General features: G+C 43.3%; 1 protein-coding gene across 5 annotated transcripts in view; it reads right to left on the bottom strand.

Annotated features, from left to right (window-relative positions):
- The window catches only part of LOC126202618 (putative FERM domain-containing protein FRMD8P1), a 359,262-nt gene that overhangs the window by 312,372 nt on the left and 30,462 nt on the right, over positions 1–16,428 (bottom strand). For 2 of the 5 annotated variants that reach the window (XM_049936881.1, XM_049936882.1), the window contains exons 2-3: positions 3,049–3,245; positions 2,413–2,542 (exon numbers count right to left, since the gene is read on the bottom strand). The exons of 1 other annotated variant lie outside the window; for it this stretch is intronic. The gene's annotated coding sequence lies outside the window, so the exon portion shown is untranslated. The remainder of the gene's footprint in view (positions 1–2,412; positions 2,543–3,048; positions 3,246–16,428) is intronic. 2 more of the 5 variants (XM_049936883.1, XM_049936884.1) reach the window with 2 other exon arrangements.

The following is a 16,428-nucleotide window of genomic DNA, read 5'->3' as shown; positions in this document are numbered from 1 at the left end:
GAATAAGGTTCACTGCCATGCTTAAACTGGCATTCCTCCCATTGTGTGGCCAGGGAGGGGAACAATTTAGGATCATACTTCCTTGCATTGTACTGATACTTGGAACGCTTAGAGACTGCTGGTGTTTGATCACCAGCAAGTGATGACGTGGTACACTTCAACGCACGCCATCGGCCCTGATGCCACCCACTCCGACCAGGGGCCCTCCCCACGGATGCCACCCAGCCACAGCAAGGGCCACCTGGCAGGATGGACATTGCCAGGAGTCCTGATGTCCCAGGGAGATGGGCATCTACTCCTTGGCATACATGGGAAGTTAACGGTGCAGGCATCAGCAGAGTGATCCCTGTGCTGTCAGGGGGCTACAGCCAACAGGGTACATGGCAGCCCCACCACAACGGACTGGCTACCGCACTGGATATCAGGTGCAACAAAGCAAACAATTCCATTATCATCGTCAGTGTAGAAAACGATACTGCACAGTTGATGGAAAAATACGCACCCAGGAGGGTGACCTCGTTCAACAGTTGGAGAATGAGCAGAAGTCGACAGAGGATGTGATAGGTTTCAGCACATGAAGGACACAATGCACCATGTAAGGTGCCCTTCCCCAATTGGCTTGCTCTTCGGAAAAATTTTGAAAAAAGGAGGTCATACCCTACAGCGGACCACCACAAAGGCCAAAATGTGTGAGACTCCTTTTAGTCGCCTCTTACGACAGGCAGGAATATGTTGGGCCTATTCTAACCCCTGGGCCCGCAGAGGGGGTGCACAAATATATACCTTCCTGCCATGGTGGGCATAAAGTGTTTGTGTGAATTAAGACTTACATTATTGCTCACATGTAATGTTATGAACAAACTCAGCCAAGCCAACCTTACAACTGCCATATACTGCCACTTTTCTGGTGCTGAGTTCAGACATGCACACCGTGGACATTTTATACAATGGCATTTGAAAATGGTTTAACTGTGCCAACCTCAGACATCTTATGCATCAAGGCACAGTGAATGACCTGACCTAGCATGTTGTTCGAGGCAGCAACAACAAATAACGGGTGCATCACCACTGCAAACAACACTGTCATCACTCCCTTGACACCTGACACACACAAGAGCTTTCCGTTGGATTACATCTGAGTATCAAGACCTTCCACAGCTTCCGCACTTTAAGGAACAATGGGGAGGAGGGGGGAGGGGTTTTCTGTGTGCTGGTCACAATTTTTTCTGTCCACTTGCACAACGTGATGTCAGAGTGCATGATATGTTTCTCTGGTGGATGTTATTTTTTATCTTTGTTATCATGTTATGTAATTTCTTAGTGTTTGTTGATTCTTCTTGTCATTAAATAATTTTGGCAAGATTTAAACTAATACAGAGTTTCATCTATTAATTACATGCTATGTGGTTGGTAGCTTAGTTGGTTGATTTGGGAGAGAGGACCAAACAGCGAAGTCATTGGTCCCATCGGATTAGGGAAGGATTGGGAAGAAATCGGCCGTGGCCTTTCTAAGGAACCATCCAGGCATATGCCTGAAGTGATTTAGGGAAATCGCGGAAAACGTAAATCAGTACGGCCAGACACGGGTCTGAACCATCATCCTCCCAGATGCAAGTCCCGTGTGCTAACCACTGCGTCACCTCGCATGGTAGATGCTATGTGTATTCTGTTTATTGGTGTACGTCCATGTCTATACATGATTTTATCTTCTCTATGAGGCCACACTATGGAAGTGTCATCCACAAACCTCCAAAATACACTTAGCTTAATAGCAACTGATTCAAGCACTCTCCCCAAGAAATCCTCCATAAAAACAGTGGCCACCAAGAGTGATAAAGGGCTGCCCATGGCAATGTCATCAGCCTGTTCAAAATATTCCTGGTTGAACATAAAATTGGTTGAGGATAGGGCATCCCAAAACAAAGCAGTGATGCACTTGAAACATTTTACCACCTAGTGCCAAAGAATCTGTGAGAGGGACTTTTGTTACATGTGTTACCACATCAATGCTAACCATACTGCCAGAACTGTTTAGACGGAGAGTCCCCAGCCTATTGGTAAAGTCAGCTGAGTTACGGACATGTCCTGAGCAATAGCACACCAATGGCCTCAGCAAAGATGGAAGTCTCTCAGCTAAATCATATGTAGGAGCAGCAATGTTGCTTACTGTTGGACATAACAGAGCAAGCGTTATGAATTTTTGGAAGGCCATACAGTCTTTGTGCTATACAAACCGTTTGGTCTTAACCTCGTGATGAACTCGACGTCACGAGGAGAAATTCTGTAATTCAGAACTATTCCATTGCACGAGTCCTGTAGGGTCGTAATCAATCCTCCTATAGGTAGAGTCACTTAGCAGACAATTTATCTTATCATCATATGCACTACAAAGTAACAAAACACTTACATTACCTTTATCAGCTTCCAGTACCACTACACGAGGGTCCTCTCATAGATTTTGTAATGCAGCTCCATCTGCAGAGGTTAGTTATGACACTGAGGAGGAGCTTTCAAAGGAGCCCAGTTTCCCACCTTAGTTCTTCTGCAGCATACAAAGATAGGCATTGTACAGCTTCTTGAACAACACTCACAAATTTTATTAAAGATAGTGCTCTAGATATAGATGCAACATTGAGTCCCTCAGTTTATACAGACAGAATCGCATCATCCAAATTTTTCTTCATGAAGTTGACAACGGAATGTCATTCATTAAACTCCTGTGGCGACGAATGCTGTGGCAACAGGTGATCAAATTTTTACATATGCCAAAAACTTGCGTCCTTATTGATCCGATCGAATTTGGCTGAAGTCATTCCATCAACCCAATCCCATGATATAGGAGAAAGATGTGATGCAACCTTTAAGTATAATTCATACAATTCTTCTGAAATGTTTTTTGTCTTGTATAGCATGACTAGCCTTATCAATAATCTTTCATGCAGCAGCAGTCTTACTAAAAATGCATCACTTTGGCAAATTTTTGTATTATGTCATGGTGCCAATATCTCAATAAAAAAGTTAGAGAACTTAACAGTTTTGCTCTCTTACCACTCTGTCGAAACTTCAAACACACGAGGCCATCTTCTCCATATAAAGGCATCTGATGTGAATTTTAAAATTTTCCCAGTGAATTGAATGTTCAAACAAATTTCCAGTTCATTTATTTCATCACACAATATCTCAACTGGGCACCTGCCTGTCGTCTTCCTGTGAAGCATTGAAGACTGACAAAGAGTTGCTCCATCCTGCAACACATGAGGCAAGATCGGAAAGTAACATACGATAATTTTATTACCAAAACATTAAATAGGTAGCAAAACAAAACAAAAAACAAAAAAATATCACAAAAGACCTTACATGCAAGTTTTCACTTGACGTCACAGTAACTGTCGCCACAAGAGGTAACTGCGTGACGTTCCATGGTTAATTTCGCGGAGAAAAATTTTGATGACACAATGATCTCTGTATTAAGCAAGGTACTCAATTTTGCACCTACACCTTGAGTACAACCATTAATACATATTGTGAGTGGTGTTGAAGAGACTGTATGAGACCTTCCTTCGTATACTGCAAAATAAATAAGAAAGGAAACTTTCCATGTTCTTTTGAAAGCTCTGCCTCAGTGTAGTAACTTAACCTCTGCAGAAAGGACTGCACTACAAAATCTATGAGAAGGCCCTGGCGTAGTGGTACTGAAGGCTTGTTAAGGTAATGCAAATGTTTTGTTACTTCACAGTGTGTATAATGATAAGCTAAGTGACTCTACCTATAGGAGGACCCAACATCATGTGTGCAACAGAAAACTTCTGCACATCTAAATTCATCCTCTTTACCTCAAGACATCATCAAGAGATTAATATCGCACGGTTGTGTGCCACTAAGACTGTATGGTCTTCAAAAAATTCAATATTCCCAATATTGAGCAACACTAGAGTTCCTACATATGGTTTAGCCAAACATTTCACATCTTTGCTGAGACCACTGGTGGGCACATGCTCACGTCATATCCGTAACTCGGCTGACTTTATCAACAGACTTGGGTGATCTCCATCTAAACAGTTCTGACACTTTGCTTAGCTTTGATGTAGTATCACTTTTTACAAAGGCCAACTCACAGACGCTTTGGCACTAATTGGTAAAAAGTTTCACATGGACATCACTGCCTTGTTCCAGCATGCTCTAATCTCAAACCATTTTATGTTCAACCAAGAATATTTTAAACAGATTGAAGGCATTGCCATAAGCAGCTCTTTGTCTCCGCTGGTGGCCAATATTTTTAGGGGGGATTTCAAGGGGAGAGCACTTGAATTACCTACTCTTAAACCAACTGTATTCTGGAGGTATGTGGACGATACTTTCAAAGTTGGTCTCATGGATAAGATAAATTGATGGAGTTTCTTCACCACCTCAACTCTATTCATAACAACATTTGCTTCCTTGAGGAAACAGAGATAGGTGGTTATCTGCCTTTTTTGGATGTCTCGGTTAGGGCTCTCTGGGGCATTCAGTTTATAGTAAGCCCACTCACACTGATTTGTATTTGCAAGTGTCAAATTGACATCACCAATCCCAAACTGTGAGTGTGCTTACAACTCCTGTACACAGAGCTCACACAGTCTAAGGATAGACAGTTTGCCTAAATGGATATTCCACTCAACAGATTAATGGTGCACTGTCAGTTAAAAGCAAGAACCAGGAAGTGAATAAAGAGCCAGCAAAATCTTTAGCTTTTCTTGCTTTTATGGACAACATTTCATTTAAAATAGCAAGAATTATCTGTAAGCGCAAGGTGAAAGTGCAGAATGAGATTTTCACTCTGCAGCGGAGTGTGCACTGATATGAAACTTCCTGGCCTTCTGCGGGCAAGTGCTCTACCAACTGAGCTACCCAAGCACGACTCACGCCCCGTCCTCACAGCTTTACTTCTGCCAGTACCTCGTCTCCTACCTTCCAAACTTAACAGGAGCTCTCCTGCGAACCTTGCAGAAGGTCCCGAGTTCGAATCTCAGTCCGGCACACAGTTTTAATCTGCTAGGAAGTTTCAAGGTGAAAGTGATTTTTCCATCCACCATCTGAGACTGCAGACCTTTCGGGATCAGTAATGGACGATATATTAACGTGGAAGGCTGGAATTCACAAAATACCTTGTCGATGTGGACAGACTGCACACACTGTAAAGAATGCTGCATTGAATATCAACATTGCATTTGCCTTTTGCCACCAAGCAAGTCTGCTATTGCCAAACACTATATTACCACCAGACATTCAATGGGGTATGACAGAACTATGATTCTGACCACACAAACATCTTTTTTGGGATTCCATCATTAAAGATTCCGTGGAAATACACCTGGCGGAAAAGCTGATGAGCTGTGATAGTAGCTACCAGTTGGACAATGTACGGAACTCCATCATCTCCACAATTTGCTCTATCTGAAGACAACAGAGTGCACCAATGGCTATGGTGAGTTGTAATGCAGAGGACAGCTGAGTTGCACAGCTCCACCAGTACGGGCACTGCTGCCTCAAAGTGAGGTCTGCCTGCCAACTTGATACTGATACACATACAGAATACTTGCAGTGCAGACCACAGCAGGACTTTGTCAGTCTTCAATGGCTCACCTGAAGATGGCTGGCAGGTGCACAGTCAAAATATTATGGGATGAATTACACAACGAGTGGCTGTAAGCAAAAAATTTGTTTGAACATTCAATTTGCCAAGGAAATAAATTTAAAAAAAATTAAAAAAGAAAGTCACAAGTAAGATGAAGCTGGAGCTGATAAGAAAACAGGAATCACTTGGACCGTCAAGAGAAACTGAACTTTAACTCCACATAACAACATCTTAGAACTGGCTACCCTGCAAGTAGGAAATTTCTCCGAGACCAGTGACACAAGGATTGTCACACACTACCACGGTTGATGCTGATGTAATTAGTTTAGGGTACTTGTACTATAAAAGTTAGACTAATCCAAGAGGCGAGAAGAGAGAGAGAGAGAGAGAGAGAGAGAGAGAGAGAGAGAGAGAGAGAGAGAGTGAGTGTGTGTGTGTGTGTGTCACTGAAGGAAGACGACGAGAATTAAGCTGATACTGAACTCATGATATGAGATGGGAACTCAACCTACAGACAGATGATAAGTACAGACATCTCCAATACCCGGTTTAAAACAGTAAGCATTCTGTAGACGACTGAGACAAATGACTTTAACTCTCGATCACTGAGATTTTGTTTTGTATTCAAAATGAGTGTCAACAGGTCCTTATATCCCTGTTAAAATTTAGAGTTTAATTTGAGATAGAACAGAAGCGGTTACACTATCTGTCTACACAGAAAACACTTCAGTAACAAAATTTGATTGCTTCAAGAAGTCAAGGAATATAATCTAGGGAAAAGACATTGTGCCTCTTCTGAAGAAGTACTACATATATATTAGAGTTTCTCTGAAGCTATGAAAACTATACATTAATGTTGATTCTTTACTCAAATGAAATTGAGGTAACCAAGGTCTGTTGAATCTATTTCAACCTTGAACTTCCTCTGATTACTTCACCTGATAAAATCAAGCATTTCAGTGAAAAGGGAGACACACTATATCCTCTCGACTCCAAAGACTTTAGTAAACCTTAAGTTAGTCTTAAGGTGCAGCATAACACAGTGATTTGCAAGAGTTATAACAGCGGGTCACTTCATGACATAACTTTACTCCTCAAAGGCGACAACACTATAGCAGTACAGAAAGCAGTGAACTTGGCTACTGAACAACTCGGCAACTGAGCTATAAACCACAGACTATCCACCAACAGAAACAAGACTGTATCCAAGAACTTCCACACCACAAAAATACAAATCCATCTCAACGTACTGGAACAGTTAATAAGCAACCAACTGAAACTAGTACAGGATTCAAAATGCTGGGCCTATGGCTACATGATTATCTGAAATGGAGTGAACAAATTGGTCAGATAAATGCTAAAATAAGAACTGGCTGCCATGCCTTGAGTGTTCTGCAAACATGTACCAGCTGGAAAACAGAATCCGTAAGAGATCCATGAGCAAATACATTTTAGATAGCTTACAAGTAAGGAGTCTACAGGCATGTCCCACTTGAGGTTCTTCAGGAATTTGATTGTCATAAATTTTGTTCAATTTTTCTTTTTTACAGTGTCATTTCCAATGGGTAATTTTGTACCAAACCATGTTTGAAACCTCCTGACAGATTACAACTGTGTGATGACGGGACTCAAACCCAGGTCCTTTGTCTTTCACAGGCAAGCATTCACCAACTGAGCTACCTGAGCACAATCCCTGACTCATCTCACAGCTTTACTTCGACTAGTACCTCTTCTCTGAACTCAGAAACTTCACAGAAGTTCCCCTGCATAACTTGTGGGACTAGCACTTCTAGATGAAAGGATACTGTGAAGATGTGGTTTAGCCACGGCACTGGGGTTCATTTCTAGAATTAATTTTCCACTCTTCAGTGGAGTAAGCACGAATATGAAATTTCCTGGCAGATTAAAACTATGTGCTGGACCAGAACTCGAACCCAGAAATTTGCCTTTTGCATGCAACTACTGACCGACTGAGTTACCCGTACTCTGCAAACAGCGGTACAAACAGTGTCTTCATTGACTGCACTCGACACGACACTTGCCACTTTCATCTTCACATAAGAAACATTCAAATTGTCTGTCATGTGCCGCTGCTAGAGAGGGTTCACCAAATGCCACCACATAGTGCTACACATACCATCCACAGGATGCTGAATTCGCACTACCTCACTGCCCGCAGTTGTGATTGGTCTGCGAGTCTTTTTGAGTCACCACACTCAGAGCTCCGCACTAGATTATCTTCAGATTATTATCACACCCCACAAAACTGAAGTACTTAGCATGTGGGTGGAGACGTTTTGCATGTTCACATGAAGCTGAGCTGTAGCACAGCTACTGGCAGGGTCGCCTCTTCTGGACAGGCTTCAGGGGATGAATCAGATTTAAAGTGTCCCACAATGCCCCATCTTTTCCTTATCCACTCCCATTTCCTTCCCCAATTCGTCAGAAACCCAACCAAAGGTATGATGCACTGTATGCTGAGGGGTGTGTGGCACAAGGGAAGATGTGTGACCTCCCTGAGTAATTCGCCTTGCACTGTGTGGGGTTCCATAGTGTCGAGTGAATAGATCCCCAATTCTCATCGAACCAAACTGGAGAACATGGAAAACAAAACCAAAACTGAGGATTTGATGTGACCTCAAACACGGGGAATGTAACCGATGGAAGTTGTTTTCGCAATTGGATAGGGTAATGTACTATTCCAAGTGAAAACTGTTAATGAAAAGTTGGACCAGGTCAAGATCAAATCCTTGTCTGAGGCTCAGAGGAGGAAATTTCTCAAAGAACAGAAAGAAAAGGAGGATTATGAAAAATGTAAATGGAGGGAACTAAAACGTCTTGAACCTAAGATTTCAAAAAAGGGCTGTCTCAGATTGAAAGGGGGCAATCCAGTGCCGTATACCTCTAAGACGAGGAACAAGAGAGCAAGGGAGGAGTCCGATACTCCCATTACTCAGGATAAATGGAGCCAGAAAAAAATTAAAGCAAGAAATGTGGAAGCAGATCTATAGTATTGCAGTCTCAGTTTGCAGGATGGCAGTTACCCCACAGGGATATCCACTGGTCAACATAACTTCACAGCAGCAGGTGGAGCTTGTTCAGATGGCTCTCTTTGAGAGAGGACTCTACCTGGACACTGATGCTTTGGCCCTCTGTCTGTGAGGAGATGGAAACAGTGAATTGGCATAAGGAGGTGCTGCCCGAGATACCTCCGCAAAGGAGGTGAAGCTGCTGGTGAAGAGCTACTCCTCTTAAGACTGTTTGAGAAAGTACGCATGCAGAACCACAAGGTCTTGATAGAGAACTGGAGGGTAATCAACTGAAAGGTTGTATCGGTTGACCAAATCCTTGTCAAAGTCATTAAAAAATCCCTGACAGCTACACGAAAACAGGATCTGAAGTTGTACTTCAGATTCTTGCAGACTGCCATCAGGATAATCAACAGCATCAGAAGTGACCGTGGCGGTAAGGTGGAGGCTGCAACTGTTGTAGGTAAACCTGCAACGTAGTAAACAGACAGCTGACACCTGAGTCGTCGTCTATGAAAACAGGAGGTGGTCTTGGCCCTGATCCAGGAACCCTATCTGTATAAAGGGGGCATTCCAGGCCTCACAGGAACTGGAGGTAAGCTGATTTATGCTAGGAATCTAAAGAACTCCAGAACATGCATTTATGTTAAGAATGGAATTTTATTCGTGCCCATGTCTGACTTCCGTTCCAAGGACTTGGTGACCATCAGGATGAAACGGCATGAGGAGGGAAGCATAAGGGAAGTTGCATTGGCCTGAGCTTACCTTCCTTATGAGGACAGTACTACTCCTTCCCAGGAAATGAGGAGACTGGTAGATGGTTGCTCACAGCAGAGTAAACAACTGCTAGTTGGTTGTGATGCCAACGCCCACTACCCGTTGTGAGAAAGGAGCGATACAAACAGCAGAGGAGAGTACTTTCTTGCATTTTTAATCAAAAGCAACTTGGAGATCATGAATAGGGAGAGGGAACCTACATTAGGGAACATAAGAAGGGAAGAAGTAATTGACATACCTCTGGGCCCATCCTAATGGGTAGCTATGTCAAACAACTGCACATGCCACTGGAGCCATCCTTATCTGACCACATGTGTATTAATTTTGAGGTTGAAATGGGCGTTAAACAGATTACGGCCTTTAGTAATCTTAGGAAAACAGACTAGGTCTCTTATAGGGAATATCTCAACCCCCATTTATCTGGAGTTAGAACTTCAATAAGGAATCCAGTAGCTTTTGAGGAAATGTCAGATGCAGTGATGTCTGCCATATGACCTTATATTTATAAAACAGTCCAATCACCGTCATCTGCACAAACAGGAATGTACACTGATAAAGCAACACATTATGACCATTACCCTCAGCAAGGTTGGATGCCTCTTGGTGGCATTCTGGACACATTACGTAGTAAGAAAAGTATGAAAACTGAGCAGAGACGGATATGATTATCCTAGCAAAGATATGGGCTGCAGACGGAGAAATCCACTGACATAAGTGAACCTGACAAACGGCAAATTATTATTATTACACAGAGCCTCTGCAGGCGACACCTGCTGTTCACATGTTGGCCCAATGACATCATAAGTTACGATTGTAGTGGGCTCAGGACCTTCGTGTATCACTGGAAACATGTCTGCTCGTCAGATGAAACTTGTTTTTGCCACACCAGTTGATGGTCATCTCCACAAAAGCAACCATCCAGGCGAATGGCTGCTCAAAACGTGCACTGCAGCATGGATGCAGACTGGTGGGAGCAGTACTGCGCTATGATAAGACATTCTGCTGGGCTTACACGAGGTCAGCTGCAGACACCTCTGTCCTTGACATCTTTCCTGATGATAATATCACCTTTCAGCTGTATAATCGTCCATGTCACAAAGACAGAACCACGCTACAGTGGTTCGAGGAGCACGATAGCAAAATCACGTTAATGTCTTGGCCACCAAATATGTCTGATGTGAATTATTTCCATCTGGATCATAATCAAGCGCCATCACCGTGTACACAAATCAGCAGCCAGTTATTTTTGGGAAATGCATGACTTGAGCATAGACATCTGATGTCATATAGCTCCTCAAATCTAGCAACGAACTGTAGAAACGATGATATGCAGAATCGGTGTTACACTGATGGCCCAACAAGCTACTAAGCAGGTGGTCATAATGTTTTGGCTTGTCAGTGTATCTTGGTGGAACAGTAACCTGGAACTGCAAGCGAAGTGATTAAGAAGACTGTCAACGTCTCAAGAAGGAAAGAACAATTGGAAAAATATGGAGAGGCCCTTGACAAATACAACTGTGTGATTAACCAAGTGAAACTATCATTCTGGAAGGTATTCTGTAAGGATGTGTAAGGTACTTCAGACTTCACAAAACCCTCACAAGAATACCAACTAACCCAAGAGGAACTATAAGGAGGAAAGATGGTGAGTATAGAAGACATGAGTGAGACGCCAGATGTGCTCCTCAAGACTCGTATCACTCAGTACACTCTGACAGACAACACAGATCAAGATTTAGTCCCTGTGGGGCACTGTTTTATGGGTAATCAAAGGGAGAACTGGGAATTTTCCGGCGAGAGTGTTGATTTCAAAATAATCCAGCAGGCAGTGAGAATGTTTCAAAAATTGGCTGATGTACAAGTTAGGGAAAAGCAGTTAACTGTGGTTACCCTGCATGTAAACCAACATACATATAAACCAGGCTAATCATGTGTAACAGCACGCCACAAACTTGTTGGGAAGGAGGAAAAGCACTACACTTTCAGGAAATTATTTTCTGGATCTTCCAGGATATCAAGGGGGCTTTTAGCTATCTAGCTTCAAATCCACAGTTAGAGCTGCAGAAAAGCATAGCACTGAGACCACTATATGTAGGTGGATTAAGATGATGTTGAGCAGAAGACAGGTAGAAGCCACCATGACAAATTAAAAACATGGTCAACACCACCAGAGGGTTGATGCTCTTCATGGGTATGTAGTTGGTTTTCATCATTCTGAGGACACAATATTTCGATGGCCCACTTGGCTCATCTTCAGATGAGATTTCTGGTGCACAATCACACCAGAACTGAGGTACCATCGTCTATGCATCTCCTTAATATCCCAGAAACAGGCTGCTGCACTTGCACAATAATCAAAAGAGCTGCCCTCTGCAAGGTGAAGAATTGCAGTGCCGTCAGTGGTAGAAACTAACAAAAGCAATGAATCACAAATTAAGATGTGACTGTTAAAAACCAGACCATCATCATTTTATATCTGATAAAATAGAGTCCTATGTCTTGCTTAAAGGAAAACCTTTATCTCCGTTAATAATGTTATTGGATAACAGGAAGCCAGAGCAATAATTTGCCAAGTCAATCAACTTCACCAATAATCATCCATATCTGATGATATCACACACTGGCGGATTATTATTTATTTTACCAACAAGATATTGGTTTTGGAGAAAGGCAGAAATTTTGTTCCCACACCGAGGAATATGCCTACCATCGATTTTATTAGTGGTGTGAAGCAGGTCATCACTCACTTTCCTGAAGATCAGGCAGAAGAAATTAGAAAGGAAATCTCTCATCATCATCTTCGAGCACCACCACCATGGTGTAATATTTCTTTTACTGAAACTAAGACCATTTGGTCATTGAGGAAAGATAAGGATCTTTTAGTTCCTCCTGCTGATAAAGGCAGTGCCACTTTTCTTCTCCCTTGTAAAGATTATCTGGTAATAATGGCCTGTTCCTACAGACTGGATCAAGTCGAAGACCATTTCACTTATTAAGAAGAGCTCCTTACCTGATGATATCATTACAAAAACTTCATCCAGGGGTGGCAGAACCACCCAGGTTGTATGGCTTACGTAAGGTTCATAAACCTGGAACTTCCCTTTGTCCGATCGTCGGCAATATGGACAGTCCCACTTATAATTTGGCCAAATATCTTGCTTCTATTCTTAGCCTCTGGTGGGGAAATGTGAACATCACATATCCAACTCGACTGATTTTACTTGACACTTGAAGTCTCTATGCCTCGGATCATCTGACGTAGTCAGTTTTGACGTTGTTTCACTTTTTGCTCAAGTAACCTTGGAGAGTCCTTGTCGTTAATTGGACAGCTTTTGGATGATAAAACTACTGAGTTATGTCACCACATACTGACATTAATATATTTTCTATTCAAGACTCCGTTTTTGAACAAATTGATGCTGTGGCTCTGTGCACTCCTCTTTCCCCTATTGTTGCCAGTCATTCCATGGATGATTTTGAAGACACCACACTCAGGACAACTGCTCTTAAACACACATTTTTGCGAGACATGGATGATATTTTTATCATTTGGACGGAAGCTCTTTGTTGGTTTTTAGACTGTTTTAACTGCCTTCACCCATGCATCAAATTTTTTATGCAAATTGAAAAAGGTGGCAAATCACCTTTTTTGGATGTTTTAGTACAAAAAACAAAATGGGGCTTCAGGACACAGTGCATTTCATAAACCCATGGATGCAGACCATTATCTCCATGCTAAATAGTTGTCAACCATTGCATCAATGAATGGAAGTTTTATGTACACTGGTCAAGAGAGCTTGTGCTATTTCGGATCCTGATAATTTGACGTCGAGACTGGATTATCCTAAGGTTGTTTTCAGGCAAAATGGATGTACTGATCATCACATTGTTCATGCTTTATAGTTTGGACCATTATGTGAACCAACAATGAACACTCGTACATCAGTTGCTGTTATTACTCTTTGTGGGGAATATTTCTTCGAAAATTTCAAGAATCCACAGAAAATACAAAGTGTCCTTCAGCCTCTGGCCAAAACTACAGCCATTCTTGGATCTGTTAAAGACGATTTGGGACTGACGAAGCTGGGAGTATATAAAATTTCCTGTTACTGCAGAAGAGCTTACAGTGGACACACTATTCGTACAGTTTATGACCGATATGTAGAATATCGACATCACAATTGTTTGCTCCGGCCTGAAGAATCTGCCATTACTGAACATTGTCTCAATGAACAGCATAAAATATCATTTAACAGACACAAATTACTATTCTGGCTTCCTATTACTGGGACTGAATACTTAAGAAATCCATTGAAATACAATTATCCAATGGAATTATTAGTGGAGATAAAAGTTGTCTTTCATTACAATATGGAATTCCATTTTATCAGGTATAAAACAATAGTGGTCTGGTTTTTGACTGACTGCATGTTAATTTGTCATTCATCACTTCTGTTAGTTTTTACTGCTGGTGGCACTGCAGTTCACTTCACAGAGCCCTTTTGCTTCTCGTGGATGCGCAATGGCATCTTTCTGGGGTATAAAGCGTGCACCATATCCGACGGTACCTCAGTTCAACGTGCTTGTGCACCTGCAATCTCACCTGAAGATGGCAGCCACTTGGACCATCGAAAAATGTCTTTAAACAATGGAAAATCCAAGATGGAATGTAACAATATTATGTAAAGGAAAGATGCTGAGTCGCAGATAGACACAACAAAAAGACTCACACAATTAAAGCTTTCGGCCATTAAGGCCTTCATCAACAACAGATGATACACGCACACACATGCGCGCGCGTGCGTGCGCTAACACGACCCACACACACGATTGCAGTCTCTGGCAACTGACGCCACACTGGGAGCAGCAGCACCAGTGAGTGATGGGAGTGGTAACTGGGAGGGGGTAACGAGGAGACTGGGGTGGGGAGGGGGAGGGATAGTCGGTACGGGTGGGGGACCTTGAAGTGTTGCTGGGGAGTGTGCAGGGATGAGGTGAACAGGGGAAAGGGTAACTATGTGCAGTTGAGAGGTTAGACAGAGGGCAGAAGAGAGGTGTGTGTGTGTGTGGGGGGGGGGGGGGGGGGGGGAAGGGGGTTAGGGGGAAAGGAGAGAAGTACAAAGACTGTCTGTGATGGTGGAATGAGGGCTATGTAGTGCTGGAATTGGAACAGGTAACAGGCTGGATCGGTGAGAACAATGACTGACGAAGGTTGAGGCCAGGAGGGTTACACGGGCAGAGGATATATTGCAGGAGAAGTTCCCACCTGCAGAGTTCCGGAAAGCCAGTGTTGGTGGGAAGGATCCATATGGTACAGGCTGTGAAGCAGTCATTAAAATGAAGGATGTCTTGTTGGCCTGCATGCTCAGCAAGAAGGTGATCCACTTGTTCCTTGGCCACAGTTCGTCGGTGGCCACTCATGTGGACAGACAGCTTGTTGGTTGTCATGCCCTCATAGAATGCAGCACAGTGCTTGCAGCTTAGCTTGTAGATCACAACTGGTTTCACAGGTAGCCATGCCTTTGAAGGGGCAGGTGATGTTTGTGACAGGAACAGTTGGTGGTGGGAGGATGTATGGGACAGGTCTTGCATCTACATCTATTACAGGGATAAGAGCCATGAGATAAGGGGTTGTGAGCAGGGCTTGTGCAGGGGTGGACGAGTATACTGTGTAGGTTCGGTGGACAGCGGAATACCACTGTGGGAAGGATAGTGGGCACGACATTTCTCATTTCAGGGCATGATAAGAGGTTGTTGAAATCCTGGCGGAGAATGTAAAATTCAGTTGCTTCAGTCCTAGATGGTACTTCTTAGTATGGAACAGATGGCAACTGTCGAAGTTTAGGTATTGCTGGTGGTTAGTAGGTTTGTTATGGACAGAGGTACTGATGGTTGGTTGGTTGGTTTCGGGGAAGGAGACCAGACAGCGAGGCCATCGGTCTCATCGGATTAGGGAAGGATGGGGAAGGAATTCGGCCGTGCCCTTTCAGAGGAACCATCCCGGCATTTGCCTGGAGTGATTTAGGGAAATCACGGAAAACCTAAATCAGGATGGCCGAACGCGGGATTGAACCGTCGTCCTCCCGAATGCGAGTCCAGTGTCTAACCACTGCGCCACCTCGCTCGGTAGAGGTACTGATGTAGCCATCTTTGAGGTGGAGGTCAACATCTAGGAAGGTGACTTATTTGGTAGAGTAGGACCAGGCGTAACAAATGAGGGAGAAGCTGTTAAAGTTCTGGAGGAACGTGAATAGGGTGTCCTCACCCTCGATCCTGACCGCAAATATGTCATCAATGAATCTGAATCTGGTGAGGGGTTTAGGATTCTGGATGTTTATGAAGGATTCCATTAGATGGCCCAAGAATAGGCTGGCACAGGATGGTACCATGCAGGTGCCTGTAGCTGTACCCCGGATTTGTTTGTAGGTAATACCTTCAAAGGAGAAGTAGTTGTGGCTGAACATATAGTTGGCCATGACAACAAGGAAGGAGGTGGTTGGTTTGGAACCTGTCGGGCATTGGGAAAGGTAGTGTTCAATAGCGGTAAGGCCATGGATGTTAGTGTAAAGGGTGTGACATGCAGGGCATTGTATGGTAAAGGAACAGGAACTGTGGAGATTCGGTGGAGGAAATGGTTGATATTTTTTGTTGTAACCGCGACAGGAATGGTCGTGGGGTTTCCACTAAAGAAAACGCGGCAGGACTGGACGGGAGCGGCACGTGAACAAACGAGACCGATGAACGAGAAGAGAAGGACAAGCACGACGACAGACAACAGAGCAAGACACCAAGATCAACAACAAAGTATTAAACAACAGGTCACAAGAGATAACCTCACGAAATGAAAACAATGTCCACTCATAAACAGGAAGTAAGCACACACAATGTAAACACGATGTCTGTAAGCGAGATATGAACCGACTCAACGTGAATACCAGACTGACTCGCTGAGTGAGAGGCAGCCACCTAAATACACGACAGGGTATGTCGCTATTGGCTGCTGGGACC

The sequence above is a fragment of the Schistocerca nitens genome, chromosome 1 (genome assembly GCF_023898315.1).
Source record: "Schistocerca nitens isolate TAMUIC-IGC-003100 chromosome 1, iqSchNite1.1, whole genome shotgun sequence".
Classification (NCBI taxonomy): domain Eukaryota; kingdom Metazoa; phylum Arthropoda; class Insecta; order Orthoptera; family Acrididae; genus Schistocerca; species Schistocerca nitens.
The sequence above is the reverse complement of the archived record's forward strand: the minus strand, read 5'-3'. Positions and strand labels throughout refer to the sequence as shown.